Raw genomic sequence first — 8528 nt, 5'->3', positions numbered from 1 at the left:
CCTTTAGTTTCTTGGCTTCAAGACAGAGGGCTAATTTGCTCCACTGACTTATGCCCTGCATAACGCCATTGACTCCAATGACATTATGTGAGGTTTAATTCAGCAACGAATTAGGCCCAGAAAGGTTGTTCATAAATGATTCCAGTCTTGGATGTGAACCTTGGCTTAATAGTTTCTCTGTTCTCTTTTTACAGACCATCAGATCCAAGATAGCTGCATAGTTGCATCTCTAGTAGGCGATGGCAACGGTAAAGCTTTTCTTGTAATACAGTTCAATACTTTACTATCTGCTAAAACACCACAAGTTCACATGTTATTAACTAAACTTCTCTCACAAAGCGCAGCAAACAAACTGTATCACAAACTGTGCTTACAACTGATCTTTTAATTGTATTCAGTTGCATCCCTTAAATGTCTAGGGAACTCCTTTGGTATATAAGTAAATCCTACAGCATTTCATCAGATGAGCTTGTTGATTAAAAGAGTGCCTTAAAGCTAGAAATTGTTCTGTTCTAAATATAAATGGAAGTTTGTTTCCCATGAGATAATCAGAGTTCATAAAATAAATCTCCCCTTCTCCCACATTTATCCAACCCTTTGCTTGGTACACATAATAATTTTGTTTTAATTTGAACACACTAGTTTTTTGTTTTTTCTCTTTTTTAGCCAAGCAATTTATCAGTTTTGATCCAGTGCTAGCGATCCAAGATTTGTCTTCTAATTGCATCAGCAGCAGAGGGCACACACGCAGAGCTGAGTGTGGCATTTTTCACTCTGAGGATGCCCAATGGCCCGAGCCCAAGGTGACTACAGAGACTGCTGGGCTGGAGACCAGGAACGTACTTCCTCCCTGGTGGACTCAGACTCCTGTAGGAAGGGTGCAGCTCATCTATACATGAAGCAGAGCTTTCCTGGGGACCAGTCAGCTAATTAATGTTAGTTACTGAATTCCCACACGGATGAAGGGCTCTCACAAAATTTGCCACCTTTGTTATAGTGCCAGATGCATTTCTTTGACCTTGTTTCTCTAAGAAAAACACACTGCAATGTACCTATATACAGCACAAAATAAATAAAATAAATTCCAAACAAAACACTCCACTGAACACACTTCTACCCCTGGAGAAGAAGATGAGAGGAAAAAAAAACCAAACCCAAATGACAGAGGTTAGGCACATCGCTTGATATCTTCCTGGGAAGCCCTCAAACACTGCAGTGCTGAGCGCAGTATGAGAGTTAACGCAGAGCAGAGTCTCCCTGATTCAGTATCTCAGAAAGATTTTTGTCTTATGTGAGAAAGAAGGGAATGAGTCCTCAGAGATAAAGAAGAGAAGAAGCCTGGCTGTCTCAGAAAATCAGTTAACGACTAGGAAATCTAGCTTGGAAACTCTTGTTTCTTTCCCTCCTGTTTTTTGGTTTTTTTTTTTTTAATTAACCGAGCTTTCTTATATAAACCATGTAGTGATAAAAAGAAATAGGTGCAATGAACAGAACATCAGATCTGGATCCCAGACCCATCCAGATTAGGTGTCTACATCTGTCCCATTCACATTTTAATGCTGTAGTATGAGCCTCCAGAGGAGAAGGAACCGTTATCAACACTCCTGCTCATTTGTACATATAGTGTTTAATGAATGCATGTTTTTATGAACCTAATTTTCTGCAGCTTGAAAAAATCTGCTTTTTACAACTTTCCCTGATATGTCCCTATGAGACTATAAATGAACACTACTCTTTCTAAAAGTGACACATTGCCCATCCCTGCACCAGCTCCTTGGGTGTTACTTTGATCGCATCTGATGACCATTTTTATATACAATGATCTCAAACATTTTTAAAAATTTGTTTAGTTTTTTTTCATCTATAAACACCTTGATGAAATCATCATTCCTTCTGCCAAGTTAAAAATGAAGACAAGCAAAAGACTAAAATAAATCAGCAATATAACAGCACTACTGAAGGTCTGACAATGAGATTAATTACGGAATTATATTAATGCATCTTATTGCCTTATTATAGCCATATAAGACAAACAAAAAAGCTGACAGAATATTCCCTACCCAAGTCAGCAGTGTCCTGTTACACTGCTAGAGACATAGATTCTGAGTTTTCTGTGAGTGTACTTCCAGACTTGCTCAAAATGTCAAGTGCTGTGATCAAGCTTAATCAGAATCTCTATTGATCAAAATCCTGTCTTGTTTTTTTTTTCTCACTTCTTTTATGGAGATGAATGTTTTCATACACTGCAAATAGCACCAGATTTGGAAAAAAAAGCTATTATATGGAAACCCATCATTCCCCCACCTTTCTCTTTTTTAAACCAATATCTATATAGATAATTATTAGGAGTTACCTTTATTAAGCCAGACACCTGAAACAAAAGAATGACAGCAAGGAAGAAACAAATACTAAAAGTGGGTAAGATCTGAGTGGGATAAGGTGATGAGGAGAAGACTCAAGATGAAGATGAATAAGTTAAGGGTTATTGAAATAGCATATGATCTTGGCTTCACTGAATGAGCATGTTTTATTCTATAACTGGTCTTTGTCAGGAGAAATGGACTTCAAACTTAAAAAACACAAAACCATTGTATTTTCCTATGGGAAGAAGTTAAGGTATCTTCTGAAACAGCTAATGTTGAGGCTTGTGTGTTTATTTTTCATTACTAATTTTTTTTCAGGATTCTACAAACACTGTGATTTTAAGATCTTAGCAAAAAAAATGAGCTAGTTAAGCAATAATAATACAGAATTACATGGAGGTTAATTTTGGCCCTGGGAACTTTATATGGCAAAGCTGTGATGTTACATGTCTACCCATGTGCAATTTAATCATATTTCTTAAGCTTACAGGGGCTGCACATATAAAGCCTTTGTAATGCTGTGCATTTAAGGAACAGTGTTTCTTTAAAATGGATTTTCGGAGGCTGGATACATATATGTACATTATGAGCAACTGAAGAACCGGAGAATTACTATCTAGAAAGCTTCCAGTGTATTGATTCTCAGAAAAATCATACTCATTATTTAGCAGAAAAGGTGAGACAGAGACCTTTCTCTCAATATCTGTAGAATTAAGTCAGTGCCATGGGGGTTCTAAAGCTTCCCCCTGCAAAAACCCTTTCAAGCATGATTTCACTGCCTGCAGCAGTGCAGCATCGGTGAGTGAACATCATTGCTGGAGTTTAATATAAAACTCAAGCTATGTTCCATGGAAACTACTCTGTTGAGGTACGCTTTTATTTGTGCTTACATTTACCATTATGAGAACTCTGTCATTCCTCCAAGTTTAACTATCTTTCATCCTAAAAGGACCACTGGAAAACTATTGATATCAGACCAGATTCCTGATGGGGCGTGTAGACTGTGTGGCCTTGCAGTCATTATTCTACAGAATTAACTATCTTTGTGCTGTCTGAAAAGAATAATTCATTAGTATAGCCACGTAGCTTTATTCTGTGCAATAAAATAATTATTAAAAATAAAATATTCTGTGCAATAAAATAATTGTTAAAAAAGCCAATGTTAGATTACCATGTCCTCAATAATATCTAGTGGACAACAAGGAAATTTAAAATCAGTCCAAAACAAAACCATAATTGCTTAGCCTATGTAGTTGTCAAATTATTTTTCTTTCTTTTCTTAAGCTGAAAGCTGTCTCAGATGTTTATGATTTTTTTTTTCAGCAGGCACAGTAAAAACATGAATCATAAATACAGATAAATCTAAACACATTGGAAAATAGAAGTGTGATAAAAACTGCATTTATTTCAACTAGTGCATCATAATCTTTTTTATATCAGCTGTCTAGAAAGTGCTTAGCATAAAGTTTTTCTTTATTTCTCAGTGGACTATTCAATTTTCTGGAGATTTCCTTTTTGTACAAGCATTTGAAGATCACCGTGAAGACCAGCTAGAATGCTTTCGTTTGAAATGCTGCAGAGCGCTTGAGAGCGGGTCTGTCTTGTTCAGGGCAGCCGATCCCTTAGCGTCTTCCCTGGCAAGCTTTTTCACCTGATGAATTGAAGAGACCATAGGGGCACTGAAAATCACAGCACTGTGGCTTGTCAGATAAGAGCTGTGCAAACCTTTAACAACAGTAGAAAGCAAGAGATACTTACCTGTTTTGAAGCTGTATTACAGACACTCAGCTTGACCCAAATTTCCTGAAAGTTTAGCGAGACTTCTGCAAATCTGGCCTAAAACTTTCTACAAATCTTCCCTCTTCCTAGGTATTTCAGTGTGATTTATGCTTTTGATAACCACACGGTGTTCGGTGCTTTTCCGTGATTTCATCTCACAGCTAAAGAGAAGGATGTCCTTTTTCCTGCTTCAGACATCAAAGACTTCCCAAAATACAGGGGCTACCAGCTTGTACGAGATGGAACTAGGGACGGCTTATTGCCGACCTCTGTGTTAACTGAAGTGTGGAGAGTCTTGTAGATTCGGGCTCGGTGTTGAACTTTACATTCTTTGCTCCCACAGGTGGAATGCCCCAGCTGGGACTCTGCCGGATTCCCTCAGGAAGCTGAAGCAGGCATGTCTCAAAGGGCAGAGGGGAGGCCACAGCAGGCCGACCTGTGGTAATCCCCAGATCACAGTTTAGAGCAATGATAGGGCTGGGAAGCCATATTGGGTGCAGCTCAAGCACGCGTGGCTCAGTGCAGGCTGAAGGCATTAGTGCCGCAAAAAATACCTGTTAAAAGTAGCGAACTTTCAATTTTCTTTTTTCTGCTTTTGTGGAATTGTCTCTACCTCTTCTCACTTGATTAGGCCTAAAGGATATATTTGGTTACATATTTTCATTAATTCCGTCCAAACTGAGGCTATGGGAAGTCCTGAAAATGGAAAAGTTTATTGCTCTGTTTCCTCTCACGGTGTAGCTCTGAAACCCAACTTGTCACTGTTAAAACAGAGCTCTGATTGTACAGGGGTCAACAGTGTGCAGTGACTGCTGTTCACATCAAAGGAATTTAGCCATTAGAGCTGTGTAGATTGGGAAAAATCATCCCATTTATTTTTAAAACAAGGCCAGCTGCCTCTATCCACTCGGCAACAGCAAAACAAAGTATGAAGTTGAAACAAAGAAACATAAAGTAAAAGGCTTTAAAATACACATCACCCTGGTCTTTCTGTTAATAATAGGAACAGATTATTAAAGCGAAAGTGTAAATGTGTCTGTATGTGGGCTTTGTTCTGAAGGTTTTATAGCAAGAAAACTTTTATGGAAAAAAACTTTGGACCTTTTTCCCCTCTTGTCTTCTGGGAATGCTTTGGAATGGTTTAATCATCTGGCTTTGGTATCTGACTGCCTTTGGCAGCAGTAGCTTTTCTTATCATTAAGTCTAACTGTGTGTCACCTTTTCCAGACAACCACAGGATTAGGATAAGAAAAATTGGTTCTTTATGCTGCAGATCTAACAAAGCCACAGACTGCTCACAGCCCACCAAATGAATGCCTAGCATTTTAAATTGAACTGCATTAGATGAAACAGTTGATTATCAATGCTACTCACTCTTTTGAGGGGCAGTAGGGAAAAAAATATGCATATTTGAAGTTTGTGCAGATTGTATGGGGGAAATATTTTGATGGTACAAGAGAACTCTCAATTCCTGATGAACAAACACATATGAGTGCTTCTGTTCAGTGAAAACCCATCCCTCCATGTTGAGGTGCCCATATGGCAAGTGAACCTTGATGATGTGAGTGTGAACACTGGGCCTTCGGATGTGGGAAACAGGGCATTCAGAGGAGAGTGAGTAGAGGATGAGAAAGGGAGTAATATGTTGTTGTGTCTGCCGGTTTCTCAGGATTGTGGCCAACCATGAAAACTGTGTAAAGTTGAGAAAGGAAGTGCAGGTAATTTGTTCTTCTCCATCATTACATGTTAGATTAAGTTAGAGCCATGCTGTCACATAAATGGCAAGAGCCAGAACATTTCATCAGAGGTGAGAGAGACTTTCCAGTATTTCCCTGTGATGGTATTTATTTTCCATGTGATGAACTTCTGTTTATTTGAAGGCTCTGATGGCAGTTGTAGGGTCAGGAAGCTTCATGGTACATGACGGCTTTGGCACTATGCTGGCTTCATGGTGGTGGTCATGGTGTAACAGCCTAATAATGCTCTGATCAAAGTGCTCCTACAATGGCTGGTGACAGCGGTGTTGACAAGGCAGTTTGATGTATGGTATGCAAAGTGCACAGCTCAGCTGAAGCATCTCTTCAGCAACCTGAACAGTCAAGTTCATTACTTTAACTTATAAAAAGAAAACCAAATAAGGCATTCATAGGAAAACTCTAGATGGTGTGATCTAGATGAATAGGGCCTGAAGTGATAAAACCTGAACATTGATCGATTATTAAAATACAGTAATAGTCATTCACAAGCCCAGTGGGAATTGTGGACTAACGGCAGAAGAATAGACAGACCTCTTTGACAGTGCCATCAGCTGCCAGGAAGGCGACTGAGTCAGGGGGAGGCTTAGCCTGTGCTCTCTGGCTGTCTCTGCCCATGCACAAGGTGGGAAAGTGGGATAACCTCACAGGATAACCTCTCTCTCTGGCAATGCTTGTAAGGAGGATGAGGAAGAACGAACTTAACCAAATAGCTCCCTCAAGCCTCATGCTCTGGAGTAAGGAAAGGGAGGTGTCTCAGGGAAAATACAAAGCAGTCTGCATGGGGTGCTCCGCATGGTTGCATCTACCTAGGATCCATACATCTAGCAAATGTGTTGCTTAGCACAAACATTTTGCTCTAGATGCACAATATAACAGCATCAAGTGTCAGGGGGGTTTCAAGGTCAATAAAACCTCTTCCTGTGGCATCTAATGTTTAAAGTAACTGAACCCAGCTCATGTTTCAATGCTATTTTTCCTCTCAGCATTAGCCTACTGCAGGCTTTTTCCACCATTGTAATCTATAATAAAAGATATGTTTCAGTGCTACCTTTTCCATTCAGCAAAATCAGCTAAGCAGGCTTCAAAAAGCAAATGCCAAAGTGCTTTGTGAAACCTTTCCTGTGAAAGGAGAACCACTGGAGAGTTTAAAGGAATATCACACCATGCAGCTTAGGCTTGTACGAAGAGACATTACCCTCTAGAGCCTCCCAGTGGAAGGACAGTTCGAATTCCATGGCCAAAGGCACCTTTCCCCTTAGAGCCCTTCTGCTGAAGGGCAGGGGATCGCTCCCTTGTTTACTCAGCATGAAAAATAGTGATCTCCTTGGTCTGAATGGAAATAGCTTGATGGCAAAGGCCCCAGTCACTGCCTGGGGTGGCAGAAGACGTATGAATAAATTCTGCAGTATGCGTAACCAAAAAAACTTGATCCTTTTAGCCGAAGATTCCAGTAACATCATATCACATGAGGCATTTGGGGGAATGACGAATTATAAAGAGAGAACATTCTCGGAAAGGCCGTGTCCTCAGAGTCTGTGCCTCATTGCAGAGAGTTAAGTGGATGAGTTATATCTGACAGTTTATGAACCTTGTTAATATAATGCAGTACCTGGGAGTGTGCCAGCCACGGTGATCAAGGAAGTCTAAATTAGACCTCTGCCATCGACAGACATCAGATGCTCATTTAAAACTAAATGTTTCATCTGAATCAGGCACGTCTCTCGTTATCCTCTAAAGCAGTGATCGTCAGCTTGAAGCTCTGAAGCTCTCTGTGGCTCTCAGTAGCCAGCACACATCTCTTCCCCAGGTCTCAGTAAGAGGCTACTTAACATGCTGATGCAGAAGCTGCTCTGGTAGGAAGAGCACAAGTGACAGCAGTACTTTGCCATGTTAGTCTTCATGAAAAATGTGAGGTTTGTGGGTTTTTTAACCCACATGTGGTGAAGGCTGCAGCTCTGTCACCTGTTCCAGGCACAGGTCACTCAGGACAACCCATCCAGTGGCAGACTGGAATGCTTTGGCCCCTGCAGGAGAGGTGAGGGGAAGCTTCTGCACCAGCAGAGAAGGACAATCTCCACCCAGCCTCCACACTGGCAATGGACTGCATGAAGTGAGAGAAAAGGCCATAGCCCTTTTCCTTCTGCTCTGGCAGCAGCGCACACAGTAGCCACCATGCTGGTACAGCAGCTGTGTTCCTTCTTTATCCCTGAAAATGCTCTACCTTTCTTCTTCCCTCCAGAAGCTTCCACTTCTGTGATGCAGAGCCACAGTGCTCCCTAACACGGGCTTCAAAACAGCACAATTTTTTTTTCTCTTTTTTTTTCTTACAAAATCTGTAAAATGGTGATAATAGTGCCTGTTTCACTAGGGCACTCTAAGGTTCCAGTCATCATTACGACTTTTGGTTTGAGATTTTGGATGGAAAGCATGAAAAGTGCTACAGCTATGTATTCTATTCTACATTGTTATTAATCCATTATATTAGAGTACTCTGCGAAGAATAACAGCAATGTGTTAATGCTTTATTTTCAATTTTGTTTATATTTAATTTTTGTATTCCAACTGTTTATAATGTCATTTTTTTTTTAATTCTCAGACTCAGCTCTGACAGAGAATTTTTGGTAGATAG

Source organism: Fulmarus glacialis, unplaced genomic scaffold (genome assembly GCF_000690835.1).
Source record: "Fulmarus glacialis isolate BGI_N327 unplaced genomic scaffold, ASM69083v1 scaffold8370, whole genome shotgun sequence".
In the NCBI taxonomy this organism is placed as follows: domain Eukaryota; kingdom Metazoa; phylum Chordata; class Aves; order Procellariiformes; family Procellariidae; genus Fulmarus; species Fulmarus glacialis.
The sequence above is the reverse complement of the archived record's forward strand: the minus strand, read 5'-3'. Positions refer to the sequence as shown.